General features: G+C 46.2%; 1 protein-coding gene across 1 annotated transcript in view; it reads left to right on the top strand.

Moving 5' to 3' along the window:
• LOC126986000 (clumping factor A-like) overlaps positions 1-27,177 on the top strand; it is a 200,237-nt gene that overhangs the window by 33,141 nt on the left and 139,919 nt on the right. The gene's annotated exons all lie outside the window — the stretch shown is intronic.

The following is a 27,177-nucleotide window of genomic DNA, read 5'->3' as shown; positions in this document are numbered from 1 at the left end:
AGTCCTCGGCTTCCAGGTCACCCACTAGATCTTCCCAGTCTATATTCCTATAATTAAAGTCCCCCATTACGCAGACATTTCTACTCATACTCGCCCTGCCAATCTCCTGTAGTAATATACTCGTGTCCTGCCTGTTAAGGTTGGGTGGCCTGTATATAACTCCTAGAGTTAGTTTTTCTTTCCCTTTGTAAACGTCCACCCAAACTGATTCTGAATCCATGTTAGTTTTGACTGAGTTGTTAACTAAACATTTAAGTGAGTCTTTGACATATGGCAGCTCCACCTCCCTTTCTGCCCCTTCTGTCTTTGTGAAACATCTGATAACCCGTTATTTCAAATTCTGACCTAAAATTTATATTAGCAAAGTCTATCCATGTCTCAGTGATCGCTATTATGTCAAAATTTTCTGAACAAGCTTCACCCCTTAGTAAGTCTATCTTGTTTCTGAGGCTCCTGCTGTTAGTATAGAAGATTCTTAGCCCGTCCTCTGTTACTCCTCTAGAATTATTTCTAAGCTGCCTGGTTATATTATGAGCTAGATGTCCCCTCCCATTACTCCTCCCATTGCTGCTCCCATTTCTCCTCCCCCCCTCGCCTATACTAAAAAATCCCTCAGGGTACCAAGTGCTCGCTCAAGGGAGTCTGAGAGAGCCTCAACACCCTTGAACGTCAAGTGTATCCCGTCACGGGCGTAGAGGGCGTCGTTGCCAAATAAGAGGTCCCAATTGTCGACGAACAGCCACCCATTGCGCTCGCAGTGCTCAGCAAGTCTACTGTTCACTGCTATCGCCCTGGACAGCCATCCATCGCCAACGCCCCTCCTTGGCAGGACGCCACACACTACTGGTGACCCACCAGCGTCACGTATCCTGCCTAACAATTCTCTAAAACGCCTGAGAAGGTCCTCGCTTGGCACACGAGAAACGTCGTTTCCGCCACAGCTGAGAAAGACAATGGGGTTCGATCCCTCGCTTGCCATACACGCCTCAATCCTGTCTGATATATGGCCCACCCCTGCCCCTGGGAAACACACCCTCGTCCTGTTCTTATCCTTGGAGCAAAAATACCTGTCAACATAACGAACCTGACTATCACCAACAACAAGAACCCGACGGTCGGAAGGGGGGCCAGGAGGGGTGGGTGAAGGGGGGAGGGGAGAGCGGGAAGGGAGGGGAGGGACCTGCTGTGAAGAACGAGGAGAAATTGTGGAAGAGGTGGAAGGTGGAAAGGGGGAGGAGGAGGAGGAAGAGGAAGAAGGAGAAAGGGAGGGTGAGGTGGTGGAGGGAGGAATGGACGAGGAGAGGGAGGAAGAGGGGGAAAGGGAAGGTGAGGGACTGGGGTTGGAGGGTGGGACGAGCGAGGAGGCGGAGGACATGGTGGGAATCGCGGGGGTGGAGGAGGTGGAGGAGTGTGGGCGGGAAGAGGGGAGAGGGGACTGAAGAGGAAGTCGAGGACTTGGAGGCGGAGGAGGTGGAGGAGGAGGAGGAGGAGGAGGAGGAAGGAGGAGTAGGTGAAAGGGAGAGTGAGGTGGGGGAGGGAGGGACGGAGGAGGAAGAGGGGGAAAGGGAAGGTAAGGGACAGGTGTGGGAGGGAGGGACGAGCGAAGAGGCGGAGGACAAGGAGGAGGAAGAGGGAGAGGAGGAGGAGAAGGAGGTGGGCGGGGAGAGGGGAGAGGACGGAGGAGGAAGGCGATGAGGAGGAGGAGGAGGAGGAGAAGGAGGGGTGGGAAGCGGGTAGATCGGATATGGTCGAGGAGTATGAGGAGGAGGATGGGAGGGCTGCTGTGTGGTTGAAGACAATACTAGAGGGGAGGAGGACGAGGAAGAAGAGGAAGAGGAAGGGGAGGAGGACGAGGAAGAAGAGGAAGAGGAAGGGGAGGAGGAGGAGGCGGGGCTTGTTGCTGCTGCACTAACCAATAAGTGTACCTGGGCGGCGAGAGTCGTAACCCTATTCTCTAACTCTATGATCCTCTGATCATCCTTCTGAGTCTTAACGCAGAACCTACAAACGTCCTTGGAAAGAAAGTACTGCTTGGCCATGCGAAGGCCACACCCAGAACAACGCTTGAGGGACGTCATGGTGAAGATATGGGCGAGGCAAGACGGAAACAATTAGGCGCGTTAAGACGATAACAAAGTACGCAGCTGCGGTGAGGTCGTCAGGTCAAAAATGTGTATCTAGGAAAACAAACCAACAGCTGCTGTGAGGTCGCAGTCAGGTCAATTCCCCGGGGAAAAGGGTGTGTCTCGGGTAAAAAGGCGCGGTTATTTCTACCCACCAAGACAAAACATAGGCCAATATTAATATACTGAGAAATCACTTATGTAAAGAAGATAATAACTGTGTTCACTAGGTTTGCGCGGAAAGTGGATTATTTAGTGTTTTGTGTGGACTTAGAAATTAACGTAGCTTGGCGCGCCTGATTCACGTAGTCCTATTATCACATGAGATGCATACTCCATACGAGGGCGGACAAGGCCCCTGTATATGGACAGCAACTGTGCAGGGGAGAAGAACTGGCGGAGACGGTACAGAACGCCCAGCCTCGAGGAAGCTGATTTAGTAAGAGATGAGATATGAAGTTTCCAGTTGAGATTTTGAGTTAAGGATAGACCGAGGATGTTTAGTGTTGAGGAAGGTGATAGCTGGGTGTTGTCAAAGAATAGGGGATAGTTGTTTGGAAGATTGTGTCGAGTGGATAGGTGGAGAAACTGTGTTTTTGAGGCGTTGAAGGACACCAGGTTCTTCTTGCTCCAATCGGAAATAATAGTAAGGTCTAAGGCTAAGCGTTCTGCAGCCTCCAGCCTTGAGTCGTTAAGTTCCTGAAGGGTGGGTCTTCTATTAAAAGAAGTTGAATAATGCAGAGTGGAATCATCGGCGTAGGAATGGATAGGACAGTTCGTTTTGGAAAGATCATCATCAATGAACAACAGAAAAAGAGTGGGAGATAGGACAGAACCCTGTGGGACACCACTGTTAATAGATTTAGGGGAAGAACAGTGACCGTCTACCACGGCAAAAATAGAACGGTCAGAAAGGAAACTGGAGATAAAGGTACAGAGAAGGATAGAAACCGTAGGAGGGTAGTTTAGAAAGCAAAGATTTGTGCCAGACCCTATCAAAAGCTTTTGATATGTCCAGCGCAATAGCAAAAGTTTCACCGAAACGGCTAAGAGAGGATGACCAAGAGTCAGTTAAGAAGGCTAGGAGATCACCAGTAGAACGCCCCTTGCGGAACCCATACTGGCGATCAGATAGAAGGTCAGAAGTGGAAAGGTGCTTTTGAATCTTCCGGTTAAGGATTGATTCAAAAGCTTTAGATAGACAAGAAAGTAAAGCAATAGGACGGTAGTTTGAGGGATTGGAGCGGTCACCCTTCTTAGGTACAGGCTGTATGAAGGCATACTTCCAGCAAGAAGGAAAGGTAGATGTTGACAGGCAGAGGCCAAAGAGTTTGACCAGGCAGGGTGACAGCACGGAGGCACATTTTTAAGGACAATAGGAGGCACTCCATCAGGTCCATAAGCCTTCTGAGGATTGAGGCCAGAGAGGGCATAGAAAACATCATTTTGAAGAATCTTTATAACAGGCATAAAGGAGTCAGAGGGGAGATGAGTAGGAGGAATATGCCCAGAATCGTCCAGAGTGAAGTTTTTAGAAAAAGTTTGAGAGAAGAGTTCAGCCTTAGAGATAGATGAGACGGCAGTGTTGCCGTCAGGACTGAGGAGTGGAGGGAAAGATGAAGAAGTGAAGTTGGAGGAGATGTTTTTGGTTAGATGCCAGAAGTCACCGGAAGAGTTAGAGAAAGCAAGGTTTTGACATTTTCTATTAATGAAAGAATTTTTGGTTAGTCGGAGAATAGATTTGGCACGATTTCGGGCAGAAATGTAAAGTTCATAATTAGCATTAGTTTGAAGGCTCTGGTATCTTTTGTGAGCTACCTCTCTATCATTGACAGCACGAGAACAGGCGTGATTAAACCAAGGCTTTTTAGCGTGAGGAGTAGAGAAAGAACGAGGAATGTATGCCTCCATTCCAGAGACAATCACCTCTGTGATGCGCTGAGCACACACAGAAGCGTCTCTATCCTGGAAGCAATAATCATTCCACGGGAAATCGGAAAAGTACATCCTCAGGTCGTCCCACCGAGCTGAAGCAAAATGCCAGAAGCATCGCCTCTTCGGTGGGTCCAGAGGGTGTACAGGAGCGATAGGACAGGATGCAGAAATAAGATTGTGATCGGAGGAGCCCAACGGAGAGAACAGTTTGACAGAATAAGCAGAAGGGTTTGAGGTAAGGAAGAGGTCTAGAATGTTGGGCCGATCTCCAAGACGGTCGGGAATACGTGTAGGGTGCTGGACCAACTGCTCTAGGTCGTTGAGGATAGCAAAGTTGTAGGCTTGTTCACCAGGATGGTCAGTGAAAGAGGATGAAAGCCAAAGCTGGTGGTGAACATTGAAATCTCCTAGGATGGAGATTTCAGCGAAGGGAGTGGGTCAAGATGTGCTCCACTTTAGAATTCAAATAGTCAAAGAATTTTACATAGTTGGTAGAGTTAGGTGAGAGATAAACAGCACAGATGTATTTAGTAATAGAATGACAGTGAAGTCTTAACCAGATGGTGGAAAATTCAGAAGAGTCAAGGTCGTGGGCACGAGAGCAAGTGATGTCGTTGCGCACGTAGGCGCAACATCCAGCTTTGGATTAAAATTTAGGATAGAGATAGTAGAAGGAAACAGAGTAGAGATTGCTGTCAGTAGCCTCAGAAACCTGTGTTTCGGTAAGGAAGAAAAGGTGAGGTTTAGAGGAGGAGAGATGATGTTCCACAGAATGAAAATTAGAGCGAAGACCGCGAATGTTGCAGAAATTGAGAAGAAAGAGGTTCGAGGAGTTATCAAGACACCTCTCGGGTCGGCAGCCAGAAGGGGAGTCCTCCCTGGGGGAATTTGTGGTCCCCCCCCCCCAGGCGGGGACTCCGAGGCTTGATGTATGTGCGCCATTTTGAAATTTTAATTTTGGGAAAAGGTGTATATGTTGTGAGAATGTAGTGTGGTGTGGATAAAGAGAGGATCTGTCTTTAGAGAGCATGCTGAACTACTCTCCGGTGTTGGTGAGACAATAGGGAAACGGTTAGTGAGGACATGGGAAGGGTCTTTGAGGCTTCAGCTCCTTCTCACCTCCCATATATACCTCACTCGATATATATATATATATATATATATATATATATATATATATATATATATATATATATATATATATATATATATATATATATATATATATATATATATATATATACTCTACAATAGTTATGTTGAACTTACAACATTAATTCATTATTTTTGAAGGATTTAATATCTTACTCACATGGTAACTTACCTGAGTGTAGTCAGATGAATGGCGGATTTGAGTGACTGTTTCCCGTAGCACATGAATGATCTTTTATTGCCCGAGTGAGTTGCAGTTTGTTACCTGTCCTCTTCATTACGAACTGTCTTCTGTCATATAGCAAGGCTGCAAGCCTGCAACCTCGCTATCTTTGTTCTCAAAAAAGTATTATAAAAAAATAAAAACATCCCAGCTAGCAAAAACTTATTGCATATGTTGAATTTTCCTCCATAAAAGTCTAGTTTCGTGTTTCGTGGCATTGTTAGTTGCTTTAGTTTTCCTTTGTGTCTTTTGCGTGTTGCCATTGCCACCTTGCCCTCATTTGTATTGGTGATGAGATAATGATGTCTTGTTCGCAAAAAAAAAAAAAAGAACTAGCACAACATGTTCATGCCTTGAACCACTTTTGCGTATGTTCACGGGCGATCTACTTCTGCGTCTCCGCACACATTTTTTTTTCTTTTAATCGACACGGAAAGAACCCCTTACTACATGGGCCCGTTTTCCCTGTTCCTGAGACTTGATAGACAATCAGAAAAATAAGTACCCCTCACTCCTGCAGCTGCTTTTCTTTGAGCTATCAAGTGAGAGTGTCGAGTGTGCCAAGTATGTATCCAGGCAGGGTGAAGAGCATTGTGTGGAAGCAATTTTCTTCCATCACATCAACGGAGGCTAAATGCAACATTTGCGGAAGGACAGTCAAGGTCTCAGGAAGCACCTCAAACCTGCGCACACATTTATAAAAGTGGCACAGTTCTGTGTTTGCGCAACTGAGCAAGACTTCCAAATAATAATGTTGATACTGAGGTGAGTTGACCAATAAGCCCCCATATACATTTATCGTTACTTACATTAGGATATACTGATATGTTTTCTTTATATTATCCTGTGCTGTGTGATATTTGCTGACATTCCTTGCAGGAGGCCGCTGCTGCAGGTAAGTACAGGTCGGAAATATACCTTCAGTGAAGCTGCCTTGTGTATGTGTAAGAAAAACGTTAAGACCTGCAGACCATTCACCGGACACTATTCGACCCAATTTGATTTTGACTCATAGACTCCATCACACGTCAGTGGCTGTCAGCGGGAATGGGCGGTCAGCCTTACATCAACCCTGATGCGGAGCACCAAATTATGCCTGAGTCAAAAGTCTAATTGTACATTTATCTGACTCACGTTCCATTTTTTCCGCGTGCTCTTCCTCTTTGCCAAGTGCACCTGTTCAAGATGAATCTCCAACCGTAGGAAGGCGAGGGTTGCGCGACCAAAAACATAAAAAAAAAATATTATTTTTAAAATAATGATAGCCACTCCCAGCAGCTCAATAACCCAATGTTTCACCATATAGCTTGTTCTATATCAGAAATAATACGAGGAAACATAAATCACGCGACGAAAGCGAAAGCGACGAGTATGAACCTAATATAACCTGTCCCCGGTACGGGTGCTCGTTCTAACCAGACTTATTTAACCAAATACTAATCTCCAGCCATTTTTTCCCGTGAATTCATCTTCGCATTCATTAGTGAGCTCGCCCACTCAGGATCAAAGGACAATGGGTATACCGGAGAGCGCGTCAAATTTTGAATCAACTGGCGCATGACATCATTAAGCGGAGGGTTGGTGGGTTCAGCTAAGATTCACGCCACAGTACTTAGCCGGAAGCGGTGGTGTATGGGTTCCTTGTTCTTGTCAAATCACAATGCCTTGCAGTTGTTTAGTATCTGGCTGCAAGTCTGTGTTAAAAAAAAAAAATTGTAACGGGCTTGTCGGGGGCATTTAAAGGGTTTCCGAATGATTAATCTTTGCAAGAGAATAGACATATACGTAAGATACAGACCTTAATTAGAAGAAACCTTATGGCAAAAAGCAATGCATTTTTTCCACAGCTACAGCAATTGGAGGACATGTTTGTATCTTACCATGGAGAAGGGGAACTAAAGTCCGGTAGGAATATAATTCAAAAGCTGCAAAAAGATATTAATGAAATTATGAGTTTACCATTAGATGTAGTTACATATTTTGTAAGATGTAGAATGTTTTTTTTAGGATTAGGATTTTAAATAGAGATATCAATAATTTCCAAAAAAATAAGGAAGAAAATTGAGCAACCTGGTGAAATAAAAGTCAAATATGTGTTTTATTTCCTACAATGTTGGATATCTATTCAGACTAAAGCTATATTCTTGTTCCTTTGTAATTGTTCCAGTCAGCTGCGGCACTGCCTCTCTAGCATCCTCCCACTTGCCTTCTTGCTATCTGCCTCCTCCCACCTGCCTCCAATTTAAAAAAAAATATATATATATATATATATATATATATATATATATATATATATATATATATATATATATATATATATATATATATATATATATATATATATATATACACAAAAACAATATTAAATTTACTACAGAAACCAAGAAGATACGATATTTGCCAATCAAAGACAAAGACAATGAAAGCCTGTTTCGATTATATTTGAGTTACCACTCGACGTAAATACTTTAGATTTTATTTCCGTTACCGTTCGACGTGAGTACTTTCGTTTTCTTTTTCATCTCTCCTCGCTCCACATACTGACGACATTTTCTGCAAGCCAGTTGACCCACTGTCCTTTGATCCTGCGCCCACTGATGCAGCGTTGCAAGCGGCCCGCGCGGCAGCGCGGCCCGTCTCAGTGCTTGTTGCGCCCGCTAAAGCAGCGTCCACACTATGTCTGACGAGGCTCGGAATTCCGTCTTTGGCTACCCGCATTTCCCATTATGGTCAAAGACTATACCAAAAAAATCAGTCCGGTCAGCGCCATCTATTCAATCCTCGCGTGAGTTTTATTATTTTTTTTTTTTTATAGTGTACAATTTCAAGGTAAGCTTTTTTTTTTTTTTTTAACATATGGCCTATAGGGCCTGATGGTCGGCCCGAGCCCATCATAGCGCAGACATTTATTTCAGAGTGGCGCCATTATTCTTGGTTCATGTTACCCCACCGGAGCTCATTCTTAACTTCACTTGGACAGCTTCTAGAGTCCGGGTTAATAGTTGGTCTTCAGGGCCCGTACTTATAAAGAAATTTATGTGAGACGTAAATTCCGAGTTAATTGTCGGAGTATTAACAATGACGAGACATAACCGCCCTGCTTACGTTTGACCCCCTCAACATAACCACCTCGACATAAGTGAGTATTAGTACATCGTTGCCACATATCAAATCGTTGCACATAAAAAAAGGGATGCCAACTCAAAATAAAATGTTGGACTATATATATATTTTTGATGTTTAAAGCATATTGACGTATTGGAAATATATATAAAATAAAATAAAAGTATTGTTGGGTATTGTTGGCGATGCATAGACCAACATCACATGGAATAATGATAAAATTAAAGATGTAGCCCCTCAAACATGTAAATAAACATTCCTGCGAGCTTCAAGCTAGCAGTCAGCCAAGAACGCCAACAGCCAACCACGACCTTTAGAGCCCCTCAGCAGCCAGCGAGGTCAGTAGCAACAGCAGCAGCAGCTACACCAGCAGCAGCAGCTTCTTCAGGAGCAGCAGCAGGACCACAGCCTCATCCCCAGCCACAACAGCAGCAGCAGCAGCAAGAACAGCCGCCCCCCCAGCTACAGCCTCCTCGGCAGACACGTGCTGTATAGTCTTATATTTTTTTATGGTATAACAGGAAATCATATGAAAATACATAACTCATATATACGTTATATATAAACACGGTAGATAGTAAAATCAATGCAGATATATTCTAATTCCATACTTTATTGACTTTCATTGAATAACAGAAGCGATAGAAATTAGCAAAACAACACGCACAAGAGGCCGGAAAAATTGTAAACTACTCATAGTACAAGCTTACAATGTAAGACGAACTGCATTAACAGACATGTGTCAAATGCAGACATAATGGTTTTGAAACATAAAAATAAATGTTTACCAAGATCAAAGAGTACAGCAATAATAATAGGAAGGAAACATTGTTTATGAAACAAAGAAAATATAGGAATTAGCACATAATAAGCAGGCAGCATATATCTGTACATCAAACAAACACATACTAAGCAGGCAGTATACATGTTTACATGTAGCATATACACATACAAAATAAACGACATATCTAGTAGTTATAGAATTTTAAGTAAAGAAGACTAACATATACAGTAAAATGTCTGAAGATTCTCTTGTGAGGTAAGTAAATATGCCATGTGGCCAAACCATCTCAGGATGCTGTGCTTGACTCCTCAACCACTCCACATTTTGTTGACATTAATCTTTAACTTCACATTTTGCACACATTTACCAGCTTTTGTAGATCACTTGGAAGAAATAGTTGAACACAATACATCCTACCTTATTTTTCTCTTTCCCTATCTCCAACAAGCTTGGGGACCTGGTGGAAAGCGGGATTTTAGGGTAGGGGAGCCAAATCACTAATCTAACCTTGATGTCACAAGTGTCGAGAGATTTATCTCAAAACAGGCCTTTGTACTGGCAGCTCCTATGAAGAGAAAACAAAGCATACAGACCAGACGGTGCTCTACTCGAGGCAAATTATCATTGCCTATATCTCGCAGACCACATACTCTCCAATAACGCTTTCGCTGCCTCAATCACTCGTCCATTAGTCTCCACTCCCGTAAAACTGGCCGACACGAACTTTGTTTACACTTGACGGGCTTCCCTCCGCTGACCCTTTCGTCACAGTCTAGTCCCTAAAACACTCCATAAGTGACTCGCAATCACACAAACGCGGAACATATGCTAAATAGGAGCCACCACTGTCAAAAGAAAGGGAGGCAGAGGATGCGTCTATAATCTTGGCTAATAAACACAACTAATCCCTATCACATTCTCTATTACATATGTGAAAGTTTCAGTGTACAGCCGAGCTTACTGCATCATGTGTGAGGCCACTTCTTCTGAGTAAAGAGGAAGTGAAGTGTAAAGTAAAGTGGCCGTTCTGTACCGTTTCCGCCAGTTCTTCTCCCCCGCACAGTTGATATCCATTTACAGGGGCCTTGTCCGCCCTCGTAAGGAGTATGCATATCATGTGTGTGTGTGTGTGGGGGGGGGGGGGTCCACTCACACAGCTCTCCTTGACAGAGTGGAGACAACGGCTCTTCGTCTCATCAGTTCTCCTCCTCATACTGATAGTCTTTTACCTCTCAAATTCCGCCGCCATGTTGCCTCTCCTTCTACCTTCTATCGATATTTTCATGCTGACTGCTCTCCTGAACTTGCTACCTGCATGCCTCCCCTCCTCCTGCGGCCCCGCTACACACGACTTTCTAATCATGCTCATCCCTATACTGTCCTAACCCCTTCTGCAAGAGTCAACCAGCATCTTCACTCCTTCATCCCTCACGCTGGTAAACTCTGGAACAATCTTCCTTCATCTGTATTTCCTCCTGCCTACGACTTGCACTCTTTCAAGAGGAGGGTATCAGGATACCTTTCCACCCGAAATTGACCTCTTGTTTTGAACATTCCTTTGACCTCTGTTCTGGAGCAGTGAGTAGCGGGCTTTTTATTTTTATTTTTATTTTTATTTACGCCTTTGAAGTGTCTCCTTAGCTGTAAAAAAAAAAGTGGTTATATTAATAGGGTTCACTATCCAATTATTGTCAAGCATTGCGTTGGGGTAGTAAAAGAGGGATATTATTTGAAAACTCACAATATTTTGTAGATGTATTGAATAGCTTAGGAAAAAGAGATTACATAATTAACTGTTTATTGTGATGCACACTTTTTGATACCTTAATTAGCAAACCACCCTTCCATTTCTTACACAAAGCTTGCTCACTTAGAAATAAAGTGTCTTGAAAAAAAAAACATCAATCAAGTGCTGTGGCAGCCTGTGTTTTGTTATTCCGGTGTGGAGTAAATATGAACTCTGCCATCACTGTAGCATTTATATGTATTTCAGCCCTCAGATAGTGGCCTATTTTTGCTATATTAACTAATCAACCAATTTTGAATAACAGCCTTGAATAACATATCTACCTTTGGGAGGCTCTTCCCATTAACCCCCACTGGACAACCTGGATGTCACACCTACCATGAGTTTCAGGGTAATGGGTTCTTAATCATCATAGGCTCAAAGGGCAATGACAAGGTCTGGTCTTTGTCTGCCAGAAAGTACCCTCCCAACAAGAGCAAGGCTCATTACAGTCGATCTCTGGGCATTGCTGAGACCTTACACACCACATATCCCCCCTTGCTCAAGGTGGGACAGTAACCACCTTTGTCAGCAAAAAAATCCCGACTGAGCGGGGCTCAAATCTCCACTTGACAAGCGATGAAGCCTCGCTTTCTGAAAAGACAAGTACTTCATTATAGAATTAAATTAATAAATTAATTAATGTGTGTGTGTTTTGGGGGAGAGGGGTAGTTGTTTCCATGAGGGGCATTGGTGGACCATGAAGTGGCTTCTGATTGCTGCTGAAGGACTCAAAGTCAGCCGTCAGTTGAATAGAGCCGGGATACTGCATCCGCCAGCTCCATTTCCGTGTTCCCCCGCATTCGCTTAATTTTTGGCCCTGCAGTGATATAGAGACAAGTTGTATATCAATGATTTAGAATATTATGTGCTCTAAGTGTAATTTTTTTGGACATTGAACTATGCAAAGGATATTATTGACATCAGCATGAACCAAACATGACCATTTTTTATGCTGGGATGACACATCTGCGATTTCGCTCTGCGACGGTTGGCGATTTTGAAAATGCACGAAATCGTGGGAGCATCGCCACTGTCTCTGCTAGTTTGCCTCTGTTTCAACTCACAGCAACATGGCGAGGAAGGGGCGCTCGTCTATACGCACACGAGGGCGACAGGCGACGGGACGTCTAGGTGAATCGTGCGTAAATGCGCGCGACTGTACGCAGAGGAGCCCAATTTTGAAAATAAAACCCGTTGCGACGGTTCGCGATGAACGCAGGGCCTGGCGACTATGAGCGACCGCCCCTCGTCTAGCCGTTCGACGACGCTCGACGTCGCACGCGTGGTCGAGAAAACGTCGAGGGCGCGTAGCTGTACGACCCATATAAGCGGACACACACACACACACACACACACACACACACACACACCTCACTGACCTGACGGACTGGTATTCCCCCCCCTCAGCCCCTCCCCCCCATGGGCCGAAGCAATCACACCTCAGTCCTGTGGACGCCCTCCCCTACCATCTCACAGAGGTGCAAAACGGCCAAGAGGACCATCCGCCCGACACCTGACTCCAAGATTAGGCAGTTTGGGCTGTGGTTGGTGGGCTATCCATGGGTCGAGGTCCTTACCGTTCGTGACGAAACGGAGAAGTGGAACAGCTACCTCGCCACCATCACTCAGGCGTATCACCACTTCTTCCCCACCAAGACACAACACACCCACCCAGCCGACCTACCTTGGATGACCTCCAGGATTAAGGCCTTAATGCAGCAAAGGAACCGGGCCTTCCACACGGACCGTGCAAGATACAGGGCCATTCACAACACAGTCATCAGCGAAATCGCAGCGGCGAAGAAGGAGTACTACCCCCAAGAACTACAACACCTGGAGGGCAATAACACCAGCAAGTTGTTCTCCAAGATTCGCCATTTTTGTGGTCTGGGCAACCCGTCGTCGGCTTTCCCTTTTCTCCCCTCCTCCTCCTCCCCCCTTGAGATAGCTGAACTTATTAACTCTCACTTTTCCTCCATCTGCAAATGCCTTCCCCTAGACCTTGCCTCCTCCCCGCCTACCTACCTCCCCGTCTAATCCTCCCTCTGTGGAGGAGTTTCAAGTTGCCAGCTCAGATCTCTCAAACTCAAAGGTCTACCACACCTCTAGATTTACCCATAAAGCTTTATCAGGAGTTTTCCTATGAACTTGCTACCCCTTGCCGCCATCATAAATGCCTCCGACACTTATAGTAAATGCCCCACAGATTGGAAAACCTCATTCGTCACTCTCATCCCCAAAGTCACCAACCCCACCTCACTTAATGAACTAAGACCCATTGCCATCACTCCAATCCCGAGCCTGCTTTGTGAAGACTTTGTATTTAACTGGGCATATGATACTATTCATTACAAAATTGATCAGAGGCAAGTCGGCAACGTTAGAGCCTCCTCCACAACATATTGCCTCATTAGTTTCCTTGATTTCATTCTAAAAAACCTGGAAACCAGAAAAAAAACTTCCTCTGCCCTCGCCTTTATTGACTTTCGGAAAGCCTTCGACCTGGTTGACCACACCACTGTCAACACCAAGGCCATAAACATCGGCCTGCCCTCCCACCTGACATCCTGGGTGGCGGACTTCCTGACGCACCGGCACCAAGCTGTGCGTCATCAAGGCTGCACCTCCACCTCCAGCCCTCTCTGCTGGGGTGCCACAAGGACGCGCATGGGGCCTCTTTGCTTCCTTATTCTAATCAACAATGCACTGTTAGACGCCCTCATCGCTGGAAGTACGTGGATGATTCTACAGTGGGCATCTCCATCAACAACACAGCCCCTGACTACACGCCCCTACAACACATTCTGGACCGATTGCAGAGCTGGACGCAAGACAACCACGTCACCATCAATACCAACAAGACGGTGGTGATGCATTTTCACACCTCCACCACTGCCATCCCACCGCCAGCCCTGGAGGTTGGCCCTCACCAGCTGCATGTGGTTGAATTCACCAAACTACTTGGAGTCACCCTGGACAGCAAGCTGAGCTGGGGCAAACACGTCACCACCATCATCAGGGCGGCTTCCTACAAAATGTTCATGCTGAGGCGCATGAAGGCACTGGGGGCCCCCCAAAGGTCGCTCAAGGACCTGTACACCACCTTCATCCTTTCCAGACTCCTCTACGCCTCTCCTGCTTGGGCTTCCTCCATCACTAAGACCCAGCAACGCCAATTAGAGAGAGTGCAAAGGCGTGCATGCAGACATATTCTGGGCAATTCTTACACCAACTACGAGCATGCACTCACCCAGCTGAATATGCCCACCCTACAGGACTGATACCAGACAAACCTGACCAAATTCGGCAAGTCCCTCCTCCACAACCCCCGTCATAGAGATCTACTTCCACCCGCCCTCCCTCCCCCCACCAGACCCACAAGACACCACAATATTCTCGTTCCGGTCAAAACTCGCACGGACAGGAATCGACTTAGTGCGATACCGACACTTGCGAGGGTCATTAACACCTCCATGATCACATGACCCCTCCACTCACATACACACACACAAACACACACACACACACACACAGCCTCCACAACATATTGCCTCATTACTATCGTCCTGGTACAGTACTTCCTGGAAACCAGAAAAAACTTCCTCATGCCCTTTTATTGACTTTCGACGTTCGACCTGGTTGACCATTGAACATTCTAAGGCCATAAACATCGGCCTTCCCTCCCACCTGACATCCTGGTGGACTTCCTGACGCACCGGCACCCCAACTGTGCGTCATCAAGGCTGCACCTCCACCCAGCCCTCTCGTTCTACCACAAGGGACGCGCATGGGGCCTCTTTCGCCTTATTCTAATCAACAATGCACTGTTAGACGCCCTCATCGCTGGAAGTACGTGGATGATTCCGCGTCAGTGGGCATCTCCATCAACAACACAGCCCCTGACTACGCGTACAACACATTCTGGACCGACTGCAGAGCTGGACGCAAGACAACCACGTCACCATCAATACCAACAAGACGGTGGTGATGCATTTTCACACCCTCCACCACTGCCATCCCACCGCCAGCCCTGGAGGTTGGCCCTCACCAGCTGCATGTGGTTGAATTCACCAAACTACTTGGAGTCACCCTGGACAGCAAGCTGAGCTGGGGCAAACACGTCACCACCATCACCAGGGCGGTACAAATGTCTCATGAAATGGCGCATGTGAAGGCACTGGGGCCCCCAAAGGTCGCTCAGGACCTGTACACCACCTTCATCCTTTCCAGACTCCTCTACGCCTCTCCTGCTTGGGCTTCCTCCATCACTAAGACCCAGCAACGCCAATTAGAGAGAGTGCAAAGGCTGTTGCAGACATATTCTGGGCAATTCTTACCAACTACATGCACTCACCCAGCTGAATATGCCACCCTACAGGACTAGGTTTTGACAAACCTGACCAAATTCAGCAAGTCTCAACTGCGTCATAGAGATCTGCTACTTCCAGGCCCTCCCTCCCTCCACCAGACCCACAAGACACCACAATATTCTCGTTCCGGTCAAAAAACTGCCGCAATTCAGGACAGGAATCGACTTAGTGTTGATACCGACACTGCGGGTATATAACATTTCATCCTCACACACACACACACACACACACACACACACACACACACACACACACACACACACACAAACACACACACACACACACACACACATCACCCCTTCCCACTTCCCCATAACTCACCACATTACTCATTGTATGGTATTTTTTGTGTCTTCAGCCTTATGGTCAGCCTAAACCATTCTTTATTATTATTATTATTATTATTATTATTATATTATTATTATTATTATTATGTAGCGTGGAAAATAGAGAAAAATAATAATATACAATAAATTAAATTAAATAAAATGAATGAATTAAAAGCTACATCCCTTTAATTAAGTGACAAACCACTAGGGTAGTGAATGGTATGGTGCGGTAGCGGTAGCTTGTCGAGCGCTGGTCCCGGATGCATATGCCTCAGGACAAGTGGGGAACACTGTTCCGAAGTTTGTGCGACCAGAAGGGCGTTACTTCAGTGGTTAATTATGGTGGTGGGGAGGATTTCGTGGGAACCACTTCCTTTTGAGACAGCATTGGTGAATTGATGGTGATTATGTACTATGGAGGGATGTGTGTATGGTTCAGTAATTTCCAATGAGCAGCAAAACAGGGCTCCAAATGATAACACTCGGTAAGGTTAGATATAAATATGTATTTACTTATTTTACTAGGTTAGCGGAGTTAATAATAAAAAATATGAACAAAAATGAATGACCGACAGGGCTGTAGGCCCTAAATTAGCTAACTACCGGCACAAGGGAGATTTGGGGAATACACATGAATGCTTAGCTCTGTAGTTGCTGGATGCGGAGGGAGGAGGAGCTGCGGAGTGTCTGGCCTGGCAGAGGACGCCGTCCACGATGGGAATGGGCGATCCTGGTGATGATGGTGACAACAGACGGCGCCGCTTGGATGTAGAGATGGAGGGCTCGGGTGGTGTGGAGAGGCGGGCGCCCTTTGATGTAGGGAGCATGCTTGGGGCAGTGCGTGGTATTGGAGCCCCCAGGACAGTCGAGGGGCAGGTTACCCCGCCATACAAGTTCCCATCCCTGTAGTCCGTCCCCACCCCTGCAGGCCGTGGGTGGTCTCTTTCGGGGGCTGAGGAGAGGTGGACACCGCTCTCACTCGCTAACTCTGCTGCCTTTCCTCTTCTTGCTAGGGGCTGCTGCTCGTCTCCTCAGTTAGCCCGCCCTCACACAGAGAGGGGCCGTGGTGGTAGTGTGTGTTCTCCAAGCTTCTGGCTTGCTGCTGTCGTGGTGCCTGTCTCCGGTCTACACCCAGCTTCTGGCCTTGCTGCCGTGGTGCCTGGCCTCAAGTCTGCCTCAAGTTCTGCCAGCTTCTGCCTTGTTGCTGTGGTAAGCCTCAAGCCCAGCTTTCTGCCTTTGCTGTGGTGCCTGCCTCAAGTCTACCTAGCTTCTGCCTTTGCTGCCAAGCGTGGTGCTCTCGCCTCAAGTCTACCCAGCTTCTGCCTTGGTTGCCGTGGTGCTCGCCTCAAGTCTACCCAGCTTGCTTTATTGCCGTGGTGTCGGCCTCAAGTCTCACTCCAGCTTCTGCCTTGCTGCCGTGGTGCTCGCGTCTCAAGTCCACCTGGCTTCTGCCTTTGCTGCCGTGGTGCCTGCCTCAGTCTACCTAGGCTTGCCCAGCGTTGCAAGCCTGCCCTCAAGTCTACCCAGCTTCTGTTTTGCTGCCGTGGTGCTCAAGTTCACTCCAGCTTCTGCCTTGCTGCTGTGGTGCTCGCCTCAAGTTCCTCAAGTCTACCCAGCTTCTGCTGCCTTCCTCCTCCTCGCTTACTCATCAGCTTCTCTCTCCATCACGTGATCTTTTAACCCTCAACATTACTGACTCTCCTTCCGGAACATTCTTTTACAATCAAACCCCTACCTATATCTAACTAACTAGTTATTGGTCTTCTGAGGGGCCTGAGGCTTTGAGATGAGGGATTTCAGTAACTCGTTCATATATTCGGGCTCATTCGCTCGCCGTGTTATCTTCTCATAACCTTTTACGCACTTACATTCCTCAGCTACCCATTCACTTCTCTTCACTCATTCACTCATTCACGCTCCCACTCGCTCACATCTTACTCACTCTGTCACTCACCGACTTACTCACATTCTCTCATACATTCATGCACTCTCTTACACTTACTGTTACTCACTGACTTACTCACATAATCTCGTTCATTCACATTCGGACCGTTACACGGCTCCCTCCTTCCTGAGACTGAAATCCTTTTCAAAGTCTTCTAACCTATGGGTAACATGTCTAAAAAACAATCACATTTCTACTCACCCAAATAAAAACATAGTTACATCTTATATAAAACATCCTACCTAAACAAATTAAAAATACATTACTAGATTATTTATGGTCACAAAAAATTGTTTTCAATCGGCCAACCATATAGTACTACATTATTCCATAATATAGGCACGAGTGCCTTGGGGTCTCATCAGACCCGGCATCCTGGTAGGGTGTCATGTGTACCTCCCACCTCCTCCTGGCATCCGGGGTTGCGGTGGTAGGGCTCTTCCAGCCCCTTTTTCCACACCTTCTGCAGGGAGCCCAGGTCGTCCTAGATATTCCTTGGTGGGGTTGACGAGGTTCTTCTGGGTCCCCATGCTTCCTCGGGTTTCGCTGACCCTGGATGCGGGAGAGATTTCAGTGCCACTCTGCACTGCAAACAAAGAGGGTTCATTACTGTCCTGCACCGCACAACTCTGTCCCAGGAGCCACCTAAACTTCCTCTATTAGCCTTCGGGCGGCTCTTCTCGTGGGACGTTGTTCAACTTCGTTCGTCACTATCGTCCACCGGTGGTACGAGTACTTCCTCCTGTTCGATGAGGATTTGTTCTTTCCCTACATATGGTTTTATTTTTCGGCCGCACGTTGTATTTGTAAGTTCCATTGAAAACATTTTTCAGCACATACGCACTTCCATCCCTAAGTATTTCTTTTTAACTTTTGTACGGACCTAACCACTTCACTCCCAACTTCCGCTGTACCGAGGACTCACCTTGTTCCTTTTTCACCCAGACCAAACTGTTAAGTTCTACCCTCTGATTAGTTCTCCTCGATTAGCCTTTGTCTCGCCACTTTTGTGCTCTCTCCTATTAGTTTCTTTAACCACCTCATGCGCGATTTGTATGTCCGCGTCATCATCGTCTTTGTGGTAAGGGCGCACTTACACTTCGTGGCGCGTAACGAGAGAACATTAGGTAGAACGGTTGCTCCCTCGGTGGTTTCTGTGCACCGCCGCGTTTAAGACTGTCTGGCACTGCCCGAGATAGTTTGGCCACTGGTGGGTGTCCTCGGCACAACGTAGCTAGGACTGATTTCATTGTTCTGCATCCGTTCTGAGATAGAGTTGCCTTGGGGATGGTAAGGAGTGCTGAACACCAACTGGGTGCCCATTCTGGTAGATAGGTCTTTGACAATGGTTGCGTGGAACTGCGCGCATTGTCCGTTAAGAGCACTTTCGGTGCCCCAAAATCTCCCATGTACGTTTGCAAACCCTTCACTACCTCCTCCGCTAACTTTGATCTCATCTTTATAAACTTTACATACCTAGAGTAGTGATCTATAAGCGTCAGGACATATCGATGTCCGCTGTTGGTCGTGTGCATATCTGTGATGTCCATACTAATTCTCTCAAGGGGGTTTATTACATGGTGGAAGCTCTTGCCATTGCATTTGAAGGCCCCTAGCAGTTTTGAGTTGCTGACAAGTTACATTCTTTAATATGTTTTCTCATATCTGCTCTCGTTGGGCCAATAAAATAGCTCTTCTGCCTTGAGGGCAGATTTGAGAAAACCCAATGACCCGACTTCTCTCTCATGTGCAAAACTTAGAGCCTGCCGCCTTAATTCATTTGGTATTACCAGGTGTACAATATGGTGTTGTCTTTTCTTCCTGCGGGTGGAGTATAATATTTCATCCTCGATGTTAAATTGTGCGAGGGTTGCCCTAGGTATTTTGAGCGTGGATACATCCTCCTCTAAATACTGTCTCATCTCCCTCCACCTTGGTTCCTGCATTTGCAGCTGGCTAAACTCTTCCTTTGTTTTTCCGAGAAATAACTCACTTTGGCCGCCCCAAGGTCTTATAGGTCTTATCATGACTTAATTGGTCAGCCATCACGTTCTTTTTCCCTGATTTGTAATCAATTGAAAAATGGTAATCCCTCATTTCTAAAATCCACCGATTCATGCAAGGGCGATTTAGTTTTTTGCCTAAAGATGGAGACTAGCGGTTGGTGATCTGTCCGCACAAATACTTTCGTGCCCCACAGGAAATGGTGGAACTGGCGACATGCCAATACTATAGCTAAGGCTTCCCTGTCGGTGGTTGAATACCTCATTTCTGCCGGACGAAGCTTTTTGGAAAAATAACCGATGACCCTGGGTAAATTATTATCATCGATTTGCATTAGCACAGCACCCACATGGGTGAGGCTGGCATCTGTTTTGTGGATGAAGCTTCTTGACATATCTGCCCGTCCTAGATGGGGGCTATTAATTTCCTTTCAGAGTCTCTGAAAGCCTGCTGACACTCTGCTGACCATTCGAATTGTAATCCCTTTTGGGTTAAGTTAGTTAAGGGAGCGGCTAGTTTCGAGAATTGCCCAATGTGTCGTCTGTAAAATGAACACATTCCCAGGAATCTGCGGGTTTCTTTAACGGTTGTTGGGGCTTTCATTTTCTCAATTGCTTCGATGTTTTTAGGGTCCGGTCGATATCCTTCCTGAGAGACTACATGCCCTAAGAATTTTACTTCTTTGCCCAATGTTACATTTTGATAGGTTCAACTTGATTCCTACCCTCCCATGTGCTCGAAGGTCTCATGGAGTCTACTGAGAAGGTATTAAAGTCAGGTGCACTTATGATCACGTCGTCTAAGTAAGTCTTTTATCCATTCCGCCTTAAGAGGGGTGCAAGGGCGGTTTGTAACTGTCTACTAAAATAGTTAGAACAAGACAAACCAAAGGGTAACCTTAAATCGGTATAGATTAATCCTTCAGTAAATGTGGTTAAGTCCCGGCTTGGTTCATCTAAAAGCACTTGATAGTATGCATCTTTCATATCTAAGGTGGCATAGTATTGCTGTCCCGACACTCTCTCTACTAGTTCCTCAAGTTTTGGTAGAGGGTGTATGTCTACTGCTAAATGGGTGTTAACCTTGCGGTAATCCAGGCACATTCTTTTCTCGCCGGACGGTTTACTAACCAGAACTATTGGTGACAACCAGGCGGCGGTAGATGGCTCTATTATGTCTCTCTGCGCTAGGTCCTCTATAATCTCTGCTATCAGCTCCTTTGCTTTTTCTGGGCATCTATAAATGGGGGCCCTGCATGGTACGGGATTCTCGACATTAATGTGGGCTGGGGGCGCTGTTATCAAGCCTAACTCATTTTTGTCTACCATAAATAACAACTCGTGGCGCCGTATTATTTGGAATAATTTCTGTTTCTGTTCTTCATCTAAGTGAGTCCAATCTCTTTCGCTTAATATGGTGTTTAATTTGTCTCCTCTGGACATTTTCCCGGGGACCGCGTCATTTTCGGGCCCCATCGACTCACTGATCGTGGTTTTTAAGCATTTTGCCTCCGGAAACTCTTCAAGGTTACTGTTGATTATTTCATAACGTGCCAGGAATATCCCTTGATGTAGTGTCAGGTCTAATTTACTATTATTGATCATTGGGAGGAAGATGGTTTTTTCCTCGGTTACCTCCGTAATGAGAGGCAACCCTCCTTGCACGTTCTTATGTTCCGGGTCAACCACCAGGGTAGTACCAGGTGCTTCATCCACTTTGATCTCCCTCATAGCAGCACTGAAAGGTGGTAATTTTAATTTTGCTCTTAGTCTCACGAAAGCTTTGGCCGGGGAAGATTTGTGGGTGGCAATGGATTGAATCTTTATGTGCGTCACCTTCCCGTAGCGATGTTCATGATATTTAAGTGGGTAGGTGACATTATTCCAGGTAATTCTCTTGTTTCGGTGGTCAAGGGTTAGGGTTACTCTTCCCAGGGCATTCATGCCCAACAACAAGGCTGGTTCTAAGTAATTATTGGGTACGATGGCTAGGGGTACCTCTAAAGGTTGGTTGTCACCGACTATGATGGAAGTAGTGGTTTGCCCTAGGATTCTGAGTTTCTTCCCTGTGATACCCTGTAATTGCGGGATGGTTTTTCCTGTAACTACCTTGAGATTGAGTTGTTGCACCACACTTTCTTTGATTAGTGACATTTCGCTACCAGTGTCGAGCAGGGCCTCTAGCATATGGCTTTTGATGTTGACTGTGATTATTGGGGACCTAGCTTGCGCCAGTCACCGTGTCTGAAAGGTCTTCCTCCCTGGACAACCAGGGTACCCTCTTCGGCAGTTCATCCTCAAACAATCAAAACACGAACCGGGAAGCGGATTCTTAAAGCATGACTGCACGTCGTGTGTTGTGGACCTACAATACGGGCAGTACACGGATGTCCTTCTCTCTCGAGGTTGTTTCTTTTGCTCTTCCCACCGCTCTAGTCTGCGCTCGATTCGATCGAGATAGGAGGCTAAGGCGGTAGGTTCTGCCAAGGATTCAGCCTTCGGGGATGTTACTGGTGATGCTCCAGTGCTTGATGCACCAGCTGGAGGAGCGTCGTCCTTCACCATAAAGACACTGTCTTTTTTCCTTGCTTGAGCTACTAGTCGTTCCACCTCTAGTGCCTATACATTAGAAAATGTCTTTGACGGAACTAAGATACAACAAGCGGCAGATAAAGTAACACCATATGGAGGACAAGAACAAATCCTCATAGAACAGGAGGAAGTAATAGTGCCACCGGTGGACAGTAGCGATGAAGATGAAGTCGAACAACGTCCAACCAGAGAGAGAAGTCCTCCATGAAGGCTAAGTGAAGAAGTTTAGGTTGGCTCCTGGAACAGATCTGTGCGGTGCAGGATAGTTGGTAATAGACCCTCCTTTTGTTGCAGTGCAATACGGCACTGGTAAATCTCTCCCGTATCCGGGGGTGGCGAAGCCCGATGAAACGTGGAGACCCAGAAGAGCATCGTCAACCCCACCAGTAATCTCTGGGACGACCTGGGCTCCCCGCGGAAGGTGTGGGAGTGGCTAGGAAGGCCATACCACGCCACCCCGGATGCCAGGGGAGGTGGGGGAGGAACCAACCTGACACCCCGCCAGGATGCCGGGTCCTGATGAGACCCCAGGGCACTCGTGCCCATACCAGTGGATAGCCATGATATTTTTTTTTTTGTTGTTGTTGTTGGCCGCTGTTAAAGACTATTCTGTTGTAAGTTCTTGACTTAATCAAGGGATGGAATGTTTTGCATTTAGAAGTTTTACTGGTTTTTATCTAATGTTTTATATGATGTAACAATGTTTTATATGGAGTGAGTAGTAATATGATTGTTTTTTAGACAGGTTACCCATGGGTTCGAGACTTTGAGAAAGGGATTTCAGTCTCAGGAAGGAGGGAGCCGTGTAACGGTCCGAATGTGAATGAACGAGAGAATGTGAGTAAGTCGGTGAGTAACAGAGTGAGTAAGTGTAAGCGAGTGCATGAATGAACGAGTGACAGTGAGTAAATGTGAGCAAGTGGGAGCGTGAGTGGATGAGTGAATGAGTGAAAGAGTGAATGGGTAGCTGAGGAATGTAAGTGCGTAAAAGGTTATGAGAAGATAACACGGCGAGCGAATGAGCGAATATATGAACGAGTTACTGAAATCCCTCATCTCGAAGCCTCGAACCCCTCTAAGAAACCAATAACTAGTTAGTTAGGTAGGGTTTGATTGTAATGCCGAGAGGGAGTCAGGTGAAGAAGGGGGAGGAGCAGAGGCGAGAAGGCGAGGGCAAGGAGACCCACGAGTCAGTGAGGAGGAAGGACGAGAAGCGGGAGAGAGGTGACCGGAGACGAGCACCACGGCAGCAAGCCAGAAGCTTGGAGAACGTACACACCACCCACGGCCTACTGTGTGAGGCGGGCTAGCAGGAGACGAGCAGCAGCCCTAGCAAGGAACGGCAGCGAGTTGGAGTTGGAGTTGAGAGCGGTGTCCACCTCTCCACTCAGCCCCCCCCGAAAAACCACCCACGGCCTGCGGGGTGAGACGGACTACAGGATGGGAACTTGTATGGCGGGGTAACCTGCCCCTCGACTGTCCTGGGGGCTCCAATACCACTGCCCCAAGCTGCTCCCTACATCAAAGGGCGCCCGCCTCTCCACACCACCCGAGCCGCTCCATCTCTACATCAAGCGGCGCCCGTCTGTCCATCACCAGGACCGCCCATTCCCATCGTGGACGTCCTCTGCCGAGCCCGACACTCACGCCAGCTCCTCCTCCTCCGCATCCAGCAACTACAGAGCTAAGCATTCTGTGTATTCCCCAAATCTCCCTTGTGCCGGTAGTTAGCTAGTTTAGAGGCCTACAGCCTGTCGGTCATTCATTTTTTTTTCATATTTTTATTAGCACTCCGCTAACCTTTAAAGTAAACCAAATACATATTATATATAACCTTACCGAGTGTTATCATTTGGAGCCTGTTTTGCTGCTCATTGGAAATTACTGAACCATACACACATCCCCTCCATAGTACATTATCACCATCCAGTTTCTTAATGCTGTCTCAAAAAGTGGTTCCCACGGAAATCCTCCCACCCTCCATAATTAACCACACAAGTAACGCCCTTCTGGTCACAAACTTCGGAACGAGTGTTCACTTGTCCTGAGGCCTTAACATCCGGGACCAGCGCTCGACAACTACCACGCTACCACATACCATTCACTACCCTAGTGGTTGTCATAATCAAGGGATGTAGCTTTAATTATTTCATTTAATTTATTATTAATATTTTCTCTAATTTTCGACGCTACAAATGCATAATAATAACTTAGTATTCGTAAATGCAAAGTAATAGCCTAGTTTCATAAATGCAAACAAATCGTTTAATATTCTCAAATAATAGCAAAATAATAGCTTTGTCATTCAATTCAATTCATAATAGCCTACTAGTTTCCTAAATGCGCCGCCTGGCATGGTCGATGACGTCAGTGCATAACAATGTCAAGCGAGAGTTAAATGGTGGTATCATTATATATTTTTAGACCATATCAGAATATTATTTTGTGCACATTATCAATGTTTTCGTCATATTTTCTTAGCGAGGATGTTGCAGGAAGGAATACAACATTTATTCATATGCATAATAGTGTTGTGCTGGAAGCTTCCCCCGAGCAGGGGGGCGGGGAGCAAGGCGAGCCGTCCGCGCCCCGTGGGGCGCAGCCAGACGCCAGGCGGAAAGTGTTGCCAACTCGCATATATTTTTGCTACATGTTCTTGTATGATCTAAAATATACTGTAACATTCTAGACTGTACTGTTCTGGATATATATAGGAGAAGAGGGCGAGAGAGGGCCAGTCATAGTAAGCTAGTGGTAATTGAAGAGTCAGAGTGAAGTGTACTACTAAGGAAGAATATTAAACTACAGAAGTTGTGCAAAGTGTTTACATATCTCCCTCCCACGGAGTCTCCTGACGGCGACACGGAACCCAAGTAACACGTCCGGCATAACATTGGCGTCAGGAGTGTAGCCATTTGTTTTTTCGCCATGGAGACTCGTTCCCAAGCTGCCCAGAGGGACGACATGTTGACTGAACTTTTGGAAGCCTTGAGACTACAGGGGGAGAAACAAGAAAGAGCACAGCAACAACAAGAAAGAACACTCCAAGAACTCAAAGAACAACAAGAAAGAGCACAGCAACAACAAGAAAGAACACAGCAACAACAAGAAGGAACACTCCAAGAACTCAAAGAACAACAAGAAAGAGCACAGCAACAACAAGGAACACTCCAAGAACTCGAAGAACAACAAGAAAGAGCACAGCAACAACAAGGAACACTCCAAGAACTCAAAGAACAACAAGAAAGAGCACAGCAACAACAAGAAAGAACACTCCAAGAACTCGAAGAACAACAAGAAAGAGCACAGCAACAACAACAAGGAACACTCCAAGAACTCAAAGAACAACAAGAAAGAGCACAGCAACAACAAGGAACACTCCAAGAACTCAAAGAACAACAAGAAAGAGCACAGCAACAACAAGGAACACTCCAAGAACTCGAAGAACAACAAGAAAGAACACAGCAACAACAAGGACCACTCCAAGAACTCAAAGAACAACAAGAAAGAGCACAGCAACAACAAGGAACACTCCAAGAACTCAAAGAACAACAAGAAAGAGCACAGCAATAACAAGGAACACTCCAAGAACTCAAAGAACAACAAGAAAGAACACAGCAACAACAAGGACTCCCCTTCTGGCTGCCGACCCGAAAGGTGTCTTGATAACTCCTCGAACCTCTTTCTTCTCAATTTCTGCAACATTCGCGGTCTTCGCTCTAATTTTCATTCTGTGGAACATCATCTCTCCTCCTCTAAACCTCACCTTCTCTTCCTTACCGAAACACAGGTTTCTGAGGCTACTGACAGCAATCTCTGCTCTGTTCCCTCCTACTATCTCTATCCTAAATTTCAATCCAAAGCTGGATGTTGCGCCTACGTGCGCAACGACATCACTTGCTCTCGTGCACACGACCTTGACTCTTCTGAATTTTCCACCATCTGGTTAAGACTTCACTGTCATTCTATTACTAAATACATCTGTGCTGTTTATCTCTCACCTAACTCTACCAACTATGTAAAATTCTTTGACTATTTGAATTCTAAAGTGGAGCACATCTTGACCCACTCTCCCTTCGCTGAAATCTCCATCCTAGGAGATTTCAATGTTCACCACCAGCTTTGGCTTTCATCCTCTTTCACTGACCATCCTGGTGAACAAGCCTACAACTTTGCTATCCTCAACGACCTAGAGCAGTTGGTCCAGCACCCTACACGTATTCCTGACCGTCTTGGAGATAGGCCCAACATTCTAGACCTCTTCCTTACCTCAAACCCTTCTGCTTATTCTGTCAAACTGTTCTCTCCGTTGGGCTCCTCCGATCACAATCTTATTTCTGCATCCTGTCCTATCGCTCCTGTACACCCTCTGGACCCACCGAAGAGGCGATGCTTCTGGCATTTTGCTTCAGCTCGGTGGGACGACCTGAGGATGTACTTTTCCGATTTCCCGTGGAATGATTATTGCTTCCAGGATAGAGACCCCTCTGTGTGTGCTCAGCGCATCACAGAGGTGATTGTCTCTGGAATGGAGGCATACATTCCTCGTTCTTTCTCTACTCCTCACGCTAAAAAGCCTTGGTTTAATCACGCTTGTTCTCGTGCTGTCAATGATAGATAGGCAGCTCACAAAAGGTACCAGAGCCTTCAAACTAATGCTAATTATGAACTTTATATTTCTGCCCAGAATTGTGCCAAATCTATTCTCCGACTAACCAAAAATTCTTTCATTAATAGAAAATGTCAAAACCTTGCTTTCTCTAACTCTTCCCGTGACTTCTGGCATCTAGCCAAAAACATCTCCTCCAA

The sequence above is a fragment of the Eriocheir sinensis genome, chromosome 61 (assembly GCF_024679095.1).
Source record: "Eriocheir sinensis breed Jianghai 21 chromosome 61, ASM2467909v1, whole genome shotgun sequence".
NCBI classification, from domain to species: domain Eukaryota; kingdom Metazoa; phylum Arthropoda; class Malacostraca; order Decapoda; family Varunidae; genus Eriocheir; species Eriocheir sinensis.
Note: the sequence above shows the minus strand (reverse complement) of the source record. Positions and strands in the feature narration are given on the sequence as shown.